This window comes from Hyaena hyaena, unplaced genomic scaffold (genome assembly GCF_003009895.1).
Source record: "Hyaena hyaena isolate Hyena2069 unplaced genomic scaffold, ASM300989v1 scaffold_865, whole genome shotgun sequence".
NCBI lineage: Eukaryota > Metazoa > Chordata > Mammalia > Carnivora > Hyaenidae > Hyaena > Hyaena hyaena.
The window spans coordinates 512585-531227 of NW_024081498.1; the positions used below are offsets into that span (position 1 = coordinate 512585).

The window sequence follows — 18643 nt, forward strand, 5'->3', positions numbered from 1 at the left end:
TTAAAGACAGTTTTCCCTTTAGTTAATAGTTGATGTTGGCATAGAAATGATACATAAAGTATAGAATGTAAGCATGATTATGTATATATGATCATTTGTTTGTTTTTCCCTTGAGGAGAGAATATTGTGTGGGATAAAAAGCAGGGTGGTGAGATAATCCATCATTTTGAAACCTGTTCTCTGGTGATAGATTGGTGAAGTAACTCAATAATCTTCATTTTTTTTTCAGGTTATTCACAGATCATTGAGCATTGTCATTAATAAAGCAAAGGAATGTGTTTGTGTCCTTGCCTGCATTATTCCTCAGATTGTAACAGGAAAAGACTTTTAATTTGGGAATAACGTCTTATTAAAACTTATATATAAGTGTGTGGTGCTAGGAACATATATTGTGGCTCTCATAAATATATTAGAATTATGTTGGCTGCACAAATTACATAGTTTTCTATTTAATAATAGCCCCCTTCAATGCTAAAATTTCAGATACTATGGGGCGCCTGGGTGGCTTAGTCGGTTAAGCGTCTGACTTTCGCTTAGGTCATGATCTCGCGGTTCGTGGGTTCGAGCCCCACGTCGGGCTCTGTGCTGACTGCCAGCTCAGAGCCTGGAGCCTGTTTCAGTCTGTGACTCCCTCTGTCTCTGACCCTCCCCTGCTCACGCTGTCTCTCTCTCTCCTAGAAACAAATAAAAATATTTAAAAAAATTTAAAAAAAATAAAAATAAAATTTCAGATACTAGATTATATTCATAGGTAGGTGCAAAAACTCGCCCAATTGTTTTTTCCACAGATTACATAATGTATACTACTCCAGATCTTAAAATAATTCTAATAACTTGTGTTAGAGTGAAAGGTGAATGGCTTCATATAGGGCAAGAGTGATATTTGAATTAAGTCCAGCGTTTGAAGCTGAGATTTTAGTTTGATTAAATTGAAAGGTAACACTGTTATCTCATAGACTAACTTCTTAAGGTCATTTGAAACAATTCTTGAACCATCTCTTTAGAATCAATATACTACCGTGTAAAATCTAATGGAAATAATGTGGACTGTGTCTATTTTCAAGCCAATTCAAGAAACAAACAAGAACCCTGAAGGTAGCCAAATTATGAAAATATAAGGCTTTACTTGTTAGCAAGTATAAGTCTATGTTAGATACCTTAGGTTCCATGTATTCTCTACTATTCCCCTGTTTATATTGGTTTTTGCTCTAAAGTGATCCAGTTAGCATAATTGCATAGAATTGTAATGAAGCTGTTCATTTCCAATTTTTTCATCAATTTGCCTTCTACTTTGGTAGGCAATGTTCACAAACTGTGTTTGTATAAAATTCCTTGTCTTATTTCATTGAAAGTTATAAGGTTTTCCATAAGTTACAAAAGTATCCATTTCAGAATTAGATTCTGGCTCGATCTCTGTCATGTTATTATTTGCATGAAATTGATCATGTCATTTAAATTCTCAGAACCTCAGTTGTTTTACCTGATAATGGTAATGGTAATTAAATTTAATCCTAACTCCTACTCTGGGCCACTGTGAGACTCACATGTAACGATGTTAGGGAAAATGTATTGAAGATTGTCCAACACCAATCTTTGGAAGATTGTCCAAATAGAGTATTATAACATAAAAGTTGTATGACTTCACGGTCTTGGTATTTGGAATGAATGTTTTGTAATTACTAAAACAGATATAATAGACTGTTCATTCAGTTTATACAAACTAGATTTGGTATTTAGAATTTAATTATGTGATTAAATTACCTTCTGCTATGTCTGTTGCTGTATATATTTGCTACATAAAAGATAGTCCTCTGTATGTCTCCTATGGTTTCTAGTAAATAACCTTTTTCAAAATGGATATGCCATAAATATCTCCTTACTACTTAGTTTGGTATATTTTACTCATTGTGGTTAATTGCTCTTTGATATAACTGCTTAGAACTTTGGCATATAGTAGGTGTTAATAATAAATATTTAAAAATTGGACTTTAAAAATAGAACTTACCATGGAAAGAAATTAAATCTGGCATGACAGGCACTATTTTTTTCATGTACTAGAAAAATGATTTATTAAAAAGAATTCTGTTGGAGCTGAAATAACTAATATAGCTTTTAGCAATTCCTCTTCCTTATTTCTCTGTCCCTTCATGCCTTATCTGCTCCCCTGTTCCTTCTCCCCATCCCCAAATTAGGCAGTAGGTTCTCACTTACTCACTATAATGAAATAGAATAAGAGTTTTGTCCAAAAAATGCCACTTCTATATGGTAAAACTTTTTGAATCTCAAGTTAGGATTCATAATAATTTGAATGTTTTTACTTTGTATATAAACAGTTTGCTAAACAAATGAATGGCATAAACAAGAAGGTATATGTAGCCTACTCACGAAACCAAACTAGTTTCAACTTTTTAAAATGACTTGGCAGTCCTTATTTCATGTACACTTGAAAGACATAAAGCTGTCATATATAATTTAAACTTACATTGGTAGCCTTACATCGTTTCATACAAATGCGCATGTATTTGTAAACAGCCACATCTTTCAAACTTTTTGCTTTCCCATCTGGATTTTTAAAAGAAAAATAGAGAGTGCCTGATTGGTTTAATCGGTTAAGTATCTGACTCTTGACTTTGGCTCAGATCACAGTCTCACAGTTCTTGAGATTGAGCCCTACACTGGGCTCTGCACTGACAGCACAGAGCTTGCTTGGGATTCTCTCCCTCTCTCTCTCTCTGCCCTTCCCCTGCTTGCGCTTGCTTTCTTGCTCTCTCTCTCTCTCCCAAAATAAATAAACATTAAAAAATAAATAAAATGGGATGCAAAGTGTGGATATTTTTCTTTAGTAAATCTCTTTGACTATGTTAGAATTTGAAAATACTCATTCTTGAATCTACAGTCTTTAATCATGGTTCTATATGAATGGATCCATATTCTTATGCATTTAAAAATAGAAGGAATTAACCCTAAAATAAGCGTGCATTTAGAAATAGAAGCAATTAACCCTAAAATAACCTTTTGAGTAATAAACATTTATTGAATGAACAATTAATCTTGATTTTAATTTTACATTTTAATGTATTATATTCTAATAGGTAGCACAGTGTAGTTGTTGAATAGAGACCCTTAAGCCAGACTTTGTGTTTGAATCCTGGTTCTTCCATTTACTTACTGGTTAAATTCTTTCAGTTTCCTCCTTTATAAAAAGGAAATAGCAGTAGTATCTACCTCATAAGGTTGTTATGAGTTTTAAGGAAATTATTATCTGCTAAGCTCTTAGAACAGATAAGCACAAATAAACACAGCATGAGCCTTTGTTATATAAAGTAAAATAATTTCCAAATTGTGTTCATTTTCCTGTGCAGATACGAATTCACATTCTTCAGTATAGTGGAGTAGTCCCAAATGCCTAATGAATTGACAGTCAAACTTCTGACTGTTCCCACCTTCCATGATGTTTTCAATATCAGAACTTTACTGTCAGCCGACAGTGGTCTACTCATAGAGGTGGATATATCAAGATTAAAGCTGCTATTGTATGAAATCTAGTGCAGTACATTATTCCTCTACCTGGAATTATCTTTCTTGTCCCTGTTTTTGTGAGGTTAGATGTATCTCTTTTAACAAGCAAATATAGATGAAAACAAACATTAATTTTCTTTAATTTTAATTTAATTCTTTAATTAAAATTAAACATTAATTTTAATTGTACTCCTGAAGTATAAATAAAAATTACTATGGAATGTCTTTTAGGATATGGATATTTTAATGTGTGAAATAGGCTCTTAAGACCAGCAAACTAAGTCACTGTCTGGATGGTACAGATAAATCAAGTATCATTTGGAAGAACTTGGTTTTCTTTTTCTACATTTTAACTTAAATACTCTGGCCATATGAGACTGTTCTACTTATCTCCAGTATAGTTTCTTTTTTATATTGGAGATCTAATAATATTAAAACTTACATGAGAGAAGAAATATTGCTTTATTTCAGAATAGTTGCTGGGGAGAAAATAATTTTCTTCAGAATATAAACTTTGGAATTGATATTTTTAAGACCTCAGTAAACACACTGATGCTTATTTATGTTCAGTCATTTGAGCATTCAGACTAAATATTTCTGTTGTTAACATTCCTGTGGAGATCATCTTAGCCATAGATGATCCCTATTCATATACTAATGAAATTGCCTTGACCAATGCAGAAAGTTTTTTAAAATACCCTCTTATATGATCTGTAATTAGTGAGATTAATAAAATTAGTCTGTCAACCTTGCAAATTAAACTTGAGCCTCTATGCATTTTGTTCCTCCTGAAAGATTTTTAAAAATATTTATTTGTTTGTTTTTGAGAGAGAGCCATAAAGTGTGTGAGCGGGAGAAGGACAGAGAGGAGGAGAGAGAGAGAATCCCAAATAGGCTCAGTGCTGTCGGTGCAGAGCCCAACATGGTGCTCGATCCCTTGAACCACAAGATCATGACCTGAGCCAAGATCAAGAGTTGGACACTTAGCCGACTGAGCCACCCAAGCATTCCCTCCTGAAAGATTCTAAAGCTTGGGTAAAATCTCATGTTTTCTCTAGGGATGCAAAGCTAAGTTTGTAAACTTATGTGAGTTGAATCCTTAATGTCAGTTTGGATTATATAGTTATATTGCAATGGTATGAGAAAAACACACTACTTGTCTATGAGAAATAAAAGCAAGGTAGCAAAGAGAAGGACACTGAAGACAGCAAAGCATAAAAGCATAGTGAAAGGTAGTTGAACAACTGTGAGGTTCTCTGTGTTGCAGGATGCCCTTTTGTTTTTTTGTTAAGACCAGAATATTTAGACAATCAGTAGTTCACAACCCTTTTCTCTGACAGCATACATGATGGACGGATTCATCTGTGTGTTTGACCCATTCCCAGGGATATACCCAGCATTCGTAGAGGCTTTAGCATAGATAAGAGAGGTCGCAGGTTCTGTATAGGTCCCACTTGTAACACTGCCTTTGTTTTTCTCCCACAGACTTAGAGAGCACTAAAAATACACAATACGAAGGTTGAGAACCAGTATGTTATTAAACTAAGCATGAAATTCATACTAAATCTGGAATTTACCTAGGAGTGATGGCTTTTATCAGTTTTGTTAATGGAAGTTGGCTTATTGTTTGTTTCCTTGTGATTAAAAGCAAAAGGAAAACATTATTTTAGATGTTTTGTTTGGAAGAAAACAATAGTATCTAATATATATGAGCTCCAGCTCTATATGGTTCTAGATTTTTATGTATTTTTAGTTTCATAAAGGTGGTAGAAAAGATGTATTTTGAACAATGCATATATTAAATAAATCAGGATTCTGTTTATTCTTGCTATTTTCTTAACTAACTTGGTACTGTGTACTTTCTGATTATAGGATACAACAAGTTGACCTTTATTTTTTTGTTTCCCTCTGAAAGGAATTATTTTTTTTCTTGTTCTGCTTGCCAAAATAACCCTTGCTTCTGAAAAGAAATTTAGACAATAAGAAAGGTATGAAGAACATAAAAAATAAATTGATGAGATGATTTTTACCAGAATTACTTTCCTTTTGGTTTGGTTTTAAAATGGCTTTTACAGGGGCACCTGGGTGGCTCAGTAAGTTAAGCATCCTACCTCATGATCTCATAGTTTGTGAGTTAGTGCCCTTGGGATTCTTTCTCCCCTCTTCTCTCTACCCTTCCTCTACTCATGTGCATATTCTCTCTCTCTCTGTCTTTCTTTCAAAATAAATAAATAAATGAACTTAAAAAATAGCTTTCATAAGGTTCTTCATCTTTACTTTGACCATCCTTACATACATCACAACCTTAATTTGTGCATACTGTCAGCACTACTTTCATGTTGGAAAACTAAATTCCTTCAGATTGCTCAATATGGTAAGAATCGTTTTACAAACAAATTTGTTGTTTTTTAAGTTTGTAAATTATAAAGCTTTCTTTAACATGGCTTCTAGTGTCATAAGCATGTTTTTACCTTTTAATATTTATATAGTTTATTGACAAAGGAAGAAACTGGTCCTTCTACAAAGAACTTGATAAAAATTTGAATTTTCCATAAGAGGAAGAGTAACAAGAGTGAATAAACTCATATATAACTCATTTATCGGGGAAATTAAGTTATGGGAAAGGATTACACCCATCATCTTTATTTATTTTTTAAGTTTTATGACAAGGTTTCTATGAAGACTGAGGACTGTAAGAGGTCAAGACATCAAAGTTAAGGATTTTTCCCCCCAGATATAAGAATACTGTAAAGAACATTTCAATGTTTATAGGTTTATGTACTACTTTTTACAAGAGTAAAGAAAACTAGTTATTATGATTATTGAATTTAGAAACTAGAAGTTTCACTGAAATCAACCTTTTCTACATTAGAGATTTTATTTTTTTAATTTTTTAAAATATATTTTTAAAAATATCTTTGAGAGAGAGATAGAGACAGCATGAGCAGGGGAGGGTCAGAGAGAGCAGGGGAGGGTCAGAGAGAGAGGGAGACACAGAATCCGAAGCAGGCTCCAGGCTCTGAGCTAGTTGTCAGCACAGAACCTGATGCGGGGCTCGAACCCACGAACCATGAGATCATGACCTGAGCTGAAGTCAGATGCTTAACCAACTGAGCCACCCAGGCGCCCCTCTACATTAGAGATTTTAAAAAATACATGAAAATACACAAAGTTTCTGAGACCTTGAGGACTTACATTGGTTCTGATCCCACCTTTACCTATATACTATGTTCCCTTTGAAATAGATATCTTCCCTGGCCAAAGATCCCCTAAACCTCTCAGCAAATATGTACTCTTGATCACAATCACAAGAGAAACCTAGTAAGAGTGTTCGTTGTGTTTGTTACCACCAATACATTTACAACTTTTGTACGTTCTGTGGCAACCATATGTATTTTATCTAAGCATACATGCATCCACATACACACATGCTCACTCAGGACATGTTAGGTATGGGTAACAGTTACTGAGTTTTTGGCCAAAGACTTAAAACTAATACTGTTGTTTTATAAGAAATGTTAGGGGAGTATTGACTATAAAATTGGGCTTTCTGTTTTATTATATGCACATTTAAAATAAAAATTAGAATCTGTTAAAAAAAAATAGAGAGTGACACATAAAATGCTTTATACTAGCTCTTCTGTGGGTACCAGACATACAATGTTGAAAATGGATAAAGTCTGTTTGGGAGGAGTTGTTGAAGAGAGATGGATAGAGAGTAGAAAGATACTTTTTTTTTAATTTTTTTAATTTTTCAACCAAGTGAAGTTTGTTTTGCAAATGCAGGAATAGTTCAATAAAGATATTCAATGTATAAGCAATTCCCCCCAAAAAGAAAAAATACTATGGTTATCTTCATAGATAACCCATTTGATAAACATCCATCCTTTTTTATTTTTATTTATATTTTAAATTTTCTTTAAATTCCAGTTAGTTAACATGTAGTATAATATTAGTTTCAGTAGTAGACTTTTTTGTGATTCATTGTTTACATACAATACCCAGTGCTCATCAAAAGTATCCCCTTTCATATCCATCACCGATTTAACCCATCTCTCTGCCCACGTCCCCTCCAGCAAACCTCAATTTGTTCTTTATAGGTAATATTCTGTTTTATGGTTTGCTTGCCTCTTCTCCCCCCAACCTATGTTCATCTGTTTCCTTCTTAAATTTCACTTATAATACACTCTAGATCCAGCCACAACTTTGCAAATGGCAAGATTTCATTCTTTTAGATGGCTTTGTAATATTCCATTGTGTGTGTGTGTGCTGCTATAAATATTGAGGTAGATGTATCCCTTTGAGTTAGTATTTTTGTATCTTTGAGTAAATACCTAGTAATGCAATTGCTGGGTCGTAGAGTAGTTCTATTTTTAACTTTTTGAGGAACCTCTATACTATTTTACAGAGTGACTACAACCAATTTGCATTCCCACCAGCAGTGCAAGAGGCTTCCCTTTTTTCCACATCTTCACCAGCATCTGTTGCTTCTTGTGTTGTTGGTTTTAGCCATTCTGACTGGTGTAAGGTGTTATCTCACCTGTTTTGATTTGTATTTCCCTGGTGATGAGTGACATTGAGCATCTTTTCATGTGTCTGTTTGCCATCTGTATGTTGTCTTTGGAAAAATGTCTGTTCCTGTGCTCTGCACGTCTTAATTGGATAATTTGTTTTTTGGAGTCATTAAGTTTGAGGAGTTCTTTATAGATTTAGGCTACTAACCCTTTATCACATATGTCATTTGCAAATATCTTCTCCCATTTTGAAGCTTGCCTTTTAGTTTTGTCGATTGTTTCCTTCCCTGTGCTGAAGTTTTTTATTTTGATGAAGTCTTAAAAGTTCATTTTTGCTGTTCTTTCCCTTACCCCTGGAGATGTATCTACTAAGTTGTTGCTATGGCTGGTATCGAACAGGTTGCTGACTATGTCTCCTCCAGGATTTTGACGGTTTCCTTTGTCACATTAGGCCTTTCATTCATGTTGAACTTTTTGTGTATGGTGTAAGAATGTAGTTGACTTTCATTCTTTTGCATGTTACTGTCCAGTTTTCCTAACACCATTTGTTGAAGAGAGTCTTTTCTCCAGTGGATGATCTTTTCTGCTTTGTCTAAGATTAGTTGACCATATAGTTGTGGGTTCATTTCTGGGTTTTCTGTTCTATTCCAAGGATCTATGTGTCTGTTTTCCTGCCAGTACCATACTGTCTTGATGACTACATCATTGTAATGTAGCTGTAAGTCCAGAGTTGTGATGTCTCCACCTTTGTTTTTCTGTTTCAATATTGCTTTGCTTATTTGGTTCTTTTGTGGTTCCATACAAATCTTAGGATCGTTTTTTCAAGCTTTGTGAAAAAATGCTGATAGTATTTTTTTTTTTTTTACAAATAGTTTATTGTCAAGTTGGTTTGCATATCACACCCAGTGCTCATCCCCACAAGTGCCCTCCTCAATGCCCATCACCCCCCTCCCCCCCACACCCATCAGTCTTCAGTTTGTTCTCAGCATTCAATGCTGATGGTATTTTGATAGGGATTGCATTAAATGTGTCTGTTGCTTTGGGTAATAGACATTTTAACAGTATTTATTTGTCCAATCCATGAGCATGAGATGTTATTCCATTTTTGTGTGTCCTCTTCAATTTCTTTCATCAGTGTTTTATAGTTTTTAGAGTACAAATGTGTTACCTGTTTGGTTAGATTTGTTCCTAGGTACTTATGGCTTTTGGTGCAATTATAGATGGTATCAATTGCTTGATTTCTTTCTGTTGCTTCATTATTAGTGCATATAAATGCCACAGATTTCTGTATGTTGAGTTTGTATCATGTGATTTTGCCGAGTTTATGTGTGAGTTCTAGCAATTTTTTGGTGGAGTCTTTAGGGTTCTCTACATAGAGTATCATGCTTCCTGCAAATAGTGAAAGTTTGACTTTATTTTTGCCAATTTGGATGCCTTTTATTTCCTTTTGTTTTCTGATTGCAGAGGCTTAGACTTCCAGTATTATGTTAATATTATGTTAAATAACAACGGTGAGAATGGACATAGCTCTCTTGTTGCTGACCATAAAGCTTTAAGTTTTTCCCCCATTGAGGATGTTATTAGCTTATTAGCTGTGGGTCTTTTGTATACGGCCTTTATGATGTTGAGGTATGCTCTCTCTAGCTCTGCTTTGTTGAGGGTTTTTTTTTTTTTTATGTTTTTATTTAATTTTTGAGAGAGAGACTGAGTGCAAGTGGGGGAGGGGCAGAGAGAGAGAGAGACATAGAATCCAAAGCAAGCTCCAGGCTCAGCTGTTGGCACAGAGCCTGATGCAGGACTCTAACTCAAGGACTGTGAGATCATGACCTGAGCCGAAGATTAACACTTAACCAACTGAGCCACACAGGCACTCCTATTGAGGGTTTTTATCGAGAATAGATGCTGTATTTTGTCAAATGGTTTTTCTGAATCTATTGAGAAGATCATATGGCTCTTATCCTTTCTTTTATTAATGTGGTATATCACATTGATTGATGTGTGAATATCTAACCACCCTTGCAGCCCAGGAATAAATTCCACTTGATCATGGTGAAAGATTCTTTTAACATACTGTTAGATTCAATTTGCTAGTATCTTGAAAAATTTTGCATCCGTGTTCATCATAGTCTGTACTTCTACTTTTTACTAGGGTCTTTGTGTGATTTTGGAATCAAGGTATTGCTGGTGTCATAGAATGAGTTTGAGAGTTTTCCTTCCATTTCTACTTTTTGAAACAGTTTGAGAAAAATAGGTATTAACTCTCCTTTAAATGTTTGTAGTATTCCCCTGGGAAGCCGTCTGGGCCTGGACTTTGGTTGTTGGGAGATTTTTTATTATAGATTCAAATTCTTTACTAGTTATTGAAATTAGTTTTTGATGAGGGGCAGGGGAGAGAAATGGCACCTGCCAGCTTCTTTGTCCCTGGAGAGGCAATGTGACCTCTCTCTGATTTACTCCAGGAAGAAGGAACCACCTATCCTAGTGCCCCAAGGGATCCTCAGATCATGCTGTGTGCCCCCAGGCTATTTGCCCTCCTTCTCCACAGGAACACTACAACACCCACCAGGCTTCACACCTGCCACGTTGTGAACCTCTAAAACTCCAGGTTTTGAGCCCTGTGATTGTAAAATCTCATGAAAAATATCCTTTCTCATTTTCCCAGTCCATGGCTTTGGGGAAGTGTTTTCCTAATGTGATCCCCTTTGTTCTCTCTCTCTCTCTCTCTCTCTCACTCACTCTCTCACTCTCACCTCTCTCAGTAACCAAATCTCCCTCCCCTCCACAGCACCAGAAATCTATTTCTTCCCCCAAATCATGTTTCCACACCTTCTGCCTTCCTCAATGTAGCCTCTTCTCTCCCTCTAGTTGTGCGTTTTGTTCTGTCAGTCCTCATATTGATTTTTTGAATATTCAGAATGATCTATAATTTACCTAGATGAGTTGGAAGGACCAGATATGCCTAGGGTCCTCCACCTACTCCACCATCTTAGCTCCTCTCCAGAAAGTAGAAAGATAAATTTATGAGAGTGATATGTATTGTGAAGGAAAGGAAAGGAAAGGATAAGAATGATATTCCAGGAAGTGACTATTGGCATGAGTAGGGAGTTATCCCCTTAGACGCTGTGATGGTCAAGGAAGGCCTCTTAGGAGTGTGGTATTTGAGTGTAGTGAAACTAAAATATGATGATAAGGCATAAGCTTTTGGAGATTTGAGGAATGAGCTTTCTGGGCAGCAGGAACTGTGACAGAGGTCCAAGGTAGGGACTTTTGAGATGTAGAAATATTAATATGACCAGGACAGAGTGAGCAAGTTCATCAGGAGTGGAATTTGTGACAGTATATCAATCTTGACCATTGGTGAGCATAGAAATCATTGGTATGTGCTTCTTTACAACACTGCTAAGCCCCAATAATTTCTTATATTCAACCTTTCTAGCTTTTGAAATATGATTAATACTTGTGGATTAGTATTTTACTTCTGTGGTAAAATAGGCATCATCTTTAATTTCCTTTATTGGTTTGATATAGTTGTAAAATTTAACAGCTTTGATAATAGGACCTCAGCTGAAGGTCTAGAGGACTTTTTAAAAAATAAAATTAAATGTAACACTAAATCCAGGACACAGAATGTTCTGTGCGTAAAACTAGATTAAATGATAATAATATATTAACGTGAGCCTTTTTTTTTATGTTTTATTTATTTCTGAGAGAGAGAGAGAGAGCGTGAGCAGGGGAGGGTCAGAGAGAGAGGGATATACAGAATCTGAAGAAGGCTTCAGGCTCTGAGCTAGCTGTCAGCACAGAGCCCGATGAGGGGCTCGAACCCACGAACCGAGAGATCATGACCTGAGCTGAAGTTGGACGCTTAACCAACTGAGCCACCCAGGCACCCCAACGTGAGCCTTTTTCATTTTTTTTGTGATCTCCCTCCAAAGCTGTCAGGGCCCTGTGCCTAGCATTTATCTTAAGAGGCAGAGAAAGTCTCTTGCTGCCCTTAGGAGAAACTTTGGTGAAGACAGAGACCTACTATTAATTATTCATATACAAGATCCCACTTTAGAAATGAAAATATTGCCTTACATTTTATGTTCATGAATTTGGAGAATATTTTCAGAGATGTTTTCAAATTCTATAACTTTTTAATCTTATAATTTCAAAATTACTACAAATCAATACATATAAAATAGTTCTTCCATTTTGAAAATACAGAGATTAGATGAAGGGACACTTTGTTTTTAGCAACAAATGTGATAACCCTGAAGTCTGTTTTCTTTCTTGTTACATTAGTTTGTAATTAAAGAAAACAACTAGTTGAAGGCAATTACCTTATGTGAAATGTAGGTTACATGTTCAGTAATTTCACCCTTTAGCTATTTATTAAAAAAATGACTGTCAGGTGAAATAGCCTTAGTCCTCTGTGGTTCTTGGGCTTCTTCTTTAAACTGTATACCCTCTATACCTTCCCCATACCCCCAAATCAGCTGATTAACTGCTCTTCCTAGTCTGAATCCCTGCTCAAGATGGACTTTCTGATGGGGCGCCTGGGTGGCTTAGTCGGTTAAGCGTCCGGCTTTCGCTTAGGTCATGATCTCGCAGTTCGTGGGTTCGAGCCCTGCGTCGGGCTCTGTGCTGACTGCCAGCTCAGAGCCTGGAGCCTGTTTCAGTCTGTGACTCCCTCTCTCTCTGACCCTCCCCTGCTCACGCTGTCTCTCTCTGTCTCTCCTAGAAATAAATAAAACATTAAATTTTTTTTTTTAATTTTAAAAAGAAAATGTGAAGAAGCTTCCTCTCCACATCCTGAAAACCCTCCTCAAAGAATTGGAACCTCCCCTCTGGTCCATTCAGTACCTCTTCCTTCCTCTTCCTCTCCCCNCCCCTGCTCACGCTGTCTCTCTCTCTCTCCTAGAAATAAATAAAACATTAAAAAAAAAAAAGATGGACTTTCTGATTTCCTTGCTGCTGAGCTTTGTATTTTTTACAGTTGCATGTATGGGAATGGTAGGTCTCCAACATTCATGTTGTATAGTTTATAATACTTAAAAACAAGATATAACCATAGCTAAAGGGTTAAATTATTGAACATGTAACCTACAAGAAGAAAGAACATGGTTTTTGTAAGATAATTATACATCAGCCATCTGACAGGGTTCTTTGAAGGGGTAAATAAGATGTTAACAAGGAGGAGACAGTGAACATTTAGATTTTCAGAAAGCCTTTGATAAGATTTTACACCAAAGACTGCTTAAAGAATGTCCTCTCAGCAATGGGACTGGGGATAGTATTTAGTCATGCATAGAGACCTACTTTAAACACGGAAAAATGAATGGGTGGTTTAAATGAACTCTTAATTTTCTTGGAGAGATTTTTACAGTAGACTCTCCCAAGAAATATTTACAGTTGTTTTAACATTTTTATTTTTATTATTTTTAAATTAATTTATTATTTTTTAAATGTTTTTTTATTTCTGAGAGATTGAGCGAGAGAGAGACAGACAGACAGACAGACAACATGAACAGGGGAGGGTCAGAGAGAGAGGGAGACACAGAATCCGAAACAGGCTCCAGGCTCTGAGCTAGCTGTCAGCACAGAGCCTGACATTGGGCTGGAACCCACGAACTGTGAGATCATGACCAGAGCCGAAGTCGGGCGCCCAACCAACTGAGCTACCCAGGTGCCCCTTAACATTTTTAAAATGATTTTGGACAGTAAGCATAATAACACTCAGCTGCTACCCAATTTATAGTTGACACAGAGAACTTCTGGATAGTAAAATACTGAGCTGAAGATTATTAGTTGGATGATTATTTCATAAGGCAATGTGAGAAGGCAGGAAAATGGCATAAGTGACCATATCTCTAAGTAGATGGATCTGCACATATTTTTCAACCCATGAAAAGAATCTAGGAGTTGTTATGTGGAACATGGAAAGCATTAGCCTTGGGTATTCTTGTGTCTGCATTCAGAAAGACCCACACTAGACTAGATATATATCATTAAAAGCATTACAAATAAAAGTATATTGTTGTCCTGATTTAAAACTGATGCCTGTTTACCTGTGTTATTTGTGCAATTTCAGTTTTGAAGACTAGGCAGCAAAATGGATCAGTGATTTAGATAAGAATTATTAATATATGAACTGAATAGATAATGTGCAGAATGTCAAAGCAGAGAAAGAGGTGGAAAAAGGAAATTAACCAAAAGAAATCTCACGGGAAGCTTAGTAGATTTACTATAGACTTTGCTACATCTTAAAAGTTTGAACCTAGGGCTTTCTTTTGAAATTGAAAGAACTCTTTTTAAATAAATTTGCATTGAGCTCCTTGGTAGCTCAGTTGGTTAACCTTTGGCTCTTGATTTCAGCTCAGTCATGATCTCACAGTCATAAGATCAAGCGCTGTTTCAGGCTCAGCACGGAGCACAGAGCCCACTTGGAATTCTCTTTCTCCCTCTCTACCACTCTCTCGCTTGTGCGCGCTCGCTCTCTCTCTCTCAAAATAAACTATAAAATATAAATAAATGAATGAATTTAAGTAGATATGTGACAGATTAAAAAAAAAAAAAAGGTGCCTGGGTGGCTTAGTCGGTTAAGTGTCCGACTTTCGCTTAGGTCATGATCTCGCGGTTCGTGGGTTCGAGCCCCGCGTCGGGCTCTGTGCTGACTGCCAGCTCAGAGCCTGGAGCCTGTTTCAGTCTGTGACTCCCTCTCTCTCTGACCCTCCCCTGCTCACGCTGTCTCTCTCTCTCTCTCCTAGAAATAAATAAAACATTAAAAAAATTAAAAAAAAAAAAAAACAGACCATGAAGCTGTTAGCCTCTGTGTTCAGACCAAAATGTTCAGTTTTATTAAGAGCTTAGTTTATAATATATTTAAAGAAAGTCAGGAAACAGTGCTTTTCGATCAAAAGCTCCATTGATTGCAATAGGCTATATTGGAGAATCATTGAGTTAACACAGTGTTTCTGGTTTACATATGTACCAGGGAGCCATTCTACAAGTGAAGTATAGCTTGTGGCCCAAATATATAAATAGACTTCTAGTATTTTTGGAAGCCTTTATTTTTTAAGATTGAATGATGACATTTTAACTTTTTAAGAATCCATTGTAATTAACATACAGTATTATATTAGTTTCAAGTGTACAATATAGTGATTCACCAGTTCTATACATTACTCAGTCCTTATAACGTCCTTATCTCCTTCACTCATTTTACCCATCCCCCCTTCAAAAGAAATAAAGAGAACTAAAGAGTGGGGAAAAAAAAGATTGGATGATGACTTGTATTCTGTAATCTATACTAATTTATTCTGGGCCCCTGGTACAGTTATTAATGTAGATCTTTTTGTCATACAATACATAGTTTTATTGTGACTTTTCCTATAGAAGGTTAAATTTAAAGACGGCTGGAAAAGCTGAAAAAAAAAAGAATATATCATCTGCAGAATGTCACCAAGAACAGAGGAAGCTAGATATATGGCTAAGATCTATAAAATAGAGTCAATTTCTGGGAGTGAGTTTTCTGAAGGCTATGCATTGCTTTTTGACAGTTTTTTCTAAGCATGATGATTATTCTTTTGAAGAATGACAGCAATGCCTAAAGGGTAATCCATCTGTCCACAGCTTTTTCCAAGAGTGTGAAATTTGCATCAAAGGATCCATTGGACTCAGATACTTGTGACATATATTTTTTGAATTATCAGCAGTGCTGTGTCCTTCCAGGTCCTTGGTAACTTTTTGAAGGCCAGTAACTAGTGCCTTCCTATCTAGGCATTCCTATCCAGAATATTAAGTAGTGATTGTGACGAATGACCAGGATATAGTGGTTGTCGAGGTTGGTGACAATTAGATAACTAATAATCACACCCTAGGTGGAGGCAGAGTGTTTCTACAGAATCCTTCAAACCTTTTTCTGTACAGGAAGATTGTATCAGGTTCAAACAGTTGAATTTGTTAAACATTTCAGAGGGGAGACTATTTTCATGAATATCTGAATTGCCTTAAACTTGTCTTTAGGAAGACATCTCCCTGCTACATCTAACCATTAGCAACTCTTGTCAGCTTTATGTCTCAAGTATGTCTCCAGTCTCTATACTTCATCTCATTACTGTGCTTCAGGTTGCCATCTTCTCTCACTAGGTCTACTGCAAACATAACTGGCCTTTCCTTTTCCATTTTTTCCCATTGACGCTTCTCCACACAGCAGCCAAGCTCATCTTTTAAAAAATATAAATGTCATCCACTAATTCCAACCTGAGTATTTACCCAAAGACTACAAAAACACTGATTTGAAAAGATATATGTACCCCTATGTTTATTTCAGCATTACTTATAATAGCCAAATAATGAGAGCAGCCTAAGTATCCATCGATAGATGAATGAATAAAAAAGTTGTGATATACATACGTGGTGTATACATACACACAAAACAGAATATTACTAAGCCATAAAAAAGAATGGAATCTTGGGATGCCTGGGTGGCTCAGGTGGTTAAGCTTCCAAATTCGGCTCAGGACACGAGCCCCGCATTACACTTGTGCTGATAGCTCAAAGCCTGGAGCCGGCTATGGATTTTGTGTCTCCCTCTCTCTATGCCCCTCCCCCACTCATTCTCTGTCTCTCTCAAAAACAAACATTAAAAATGAAATCATTTTTTATTTTTTTTTATGTTTTATTTATTTCTAGGAGACAGAGAGAGAGACCGCGTGAGCAGGGGAGGGTCAGAGAGAGAGGGAGTCACAGACTCTGAAACGGGCTCCAGGCTCTGGGCTGGCAGTCAGCACAGAGCCCAACGCAGGGCTCGAACCCACGAACCGCGAGATCATGACCTAAGCGAAAGTCGGACGCTTAACCGACTAAGCCACCCTGTTTCAATCTGTGACTCCCTCTCTCTCTAACCCTCCCCTGCTCACACTGTCTCTCTCTCTCTCTGTCTCTCCTAGGAATAAATAAAACATTAAAAAAAATGAAATCTTGCCATTTTAAACAACATGAATGGATTTAGAACGTATAATGCTAAGTGAAATAAAGCAAAGGAAGACAAATACCATAGGATTTCACTCATGTGGAATTTATTTTTTTTCTGTTAATATCATTGTAGATTTTATTTATTTATTTATTTGTTATTTATTTATTTATTTATTTTTACAAATCGTTTATTGTCAAGTTGATTTCCACATAACACCCAGTGCTCATCCTCACAAGTGCCCTTCTCCATGCCCATCTCCCACTTCCCCCCCCCGCCAACTCATCAGTCCTCATTTTGTTCTCACCATTCAAGAGTCCCTCATGGTTTGCCTCTCTCCCTCTCCCCCACTATTTCCCTCCTTCTACTCCTCCATGGTCCTCCATTAAGTTCCTCCTATCCTCCTGTACGTGCAAACATATGATATTTGTCCTTCTCTGCCTCACTTATTTCACTCAGCATAACACCCACAAGGTCCATCCATGTTGCTACACATGGCCAGATTTCATTCTTTCTCATTGCCATGTAGTATTCCATGGTATAGATAAACCACATCTTCTTGATCCATTCGCCGTTGATGGGCATTTAGGCTGTTTCCATGTTTTGGCTATTGTTGAGAGTGCTGCTATGAACATTGGGGTCCATGTGCTCCTATGCCTCAGCATTTCTGTATCCCTTGGGTAAATTCCTAGCAGTGCTATTGCTGGGCCCTAGGGGAGTTCTATTGTTAATTTTTTGAGGAACCTCCACGCTATTTTCCAGAGAGGCTGCACCAGTTTACATTCCCACCAAGAGTGTAGGAGGGTGCCCGTGTCTCCACATCCTTGCCAGCATGTAGAGTCTCCTGATTTGCTCATTTTAGCCACTCTGGCTGGTGTGAGGTGGTCTCTCAGTGTGGTTTTGATTTGTATTTCCCTGATGAGGAGGGATGCTGAGCATCGTTTCATGTGTCTGTTGGCCATCTGGATGTCCTCTTTGGAGAAGTGTCTGTTCATGTCTTCTGCACATTTCTTCAATGGATTGTTTGTATTTCAGGTGTGGAGTTTGGTGAGTTCCTCATAGATTTTGGATACTAGCCCTTTATCTGATATATCATTTGCAACTATCTTTTCCCATTCCGTCAGTTGCCTGTTAGTTTTATTGATTGTTTCCTTTGATGTGCAGAAGCTTTTTATCTTGATGAGGTCCCAATAGTTCATTTTTGCTCTTGAATCCCTTGCTTTTGGGGATGTGTCAAGTAAGAAGTTGCTGCAGTAGAGGCCAAGGAGGTTACTTCCTGCTTTCTCCTCTAGGGTTTTGATGGTTTCCTGTCTCACGTTCAGGTCCTTTATCCATTTTGAGTTGATTTTTGTGTATGGTGTGAGAAAATGATCTAGTTTCATTCTTCTGCATGTTGCTGTTCAGTTCTCCCAGCACCATCTGTTAAAAAGGCTGTCTTTTTTCCATTGGATACTCTTTCCGACTTTGTCAAAGATTAGTTGGCTGTATATTTTTGGGTCCACTTCTGAGTTCTTAATTCTATTCCATTGGTCTATGTGTCTGTTTTTGTGCCAATACCATACTGTCTTGATGATGACAGTTTTGTAGTAGAGGCTGAAGTCTGCGATGGTGATACCTCCCGTTTTGGTCTTATTCTTCAGTATTACTTTGG

General features: G+C 36.7%; 1 protein-coding gene across 1 annotated transcript in view; it reads left to right on the forward strand.

Moving 5' to 3' along the window:
* The window catches only part of CHM (CHM Rab escort protein), a 247159-nt gene that overhangs the window by 114215 nt on the left and 114301 nt on the right, over positions 1-18643 (forward strand). The gene's annotated exons all lie outside the window — the stretch shown is intronic.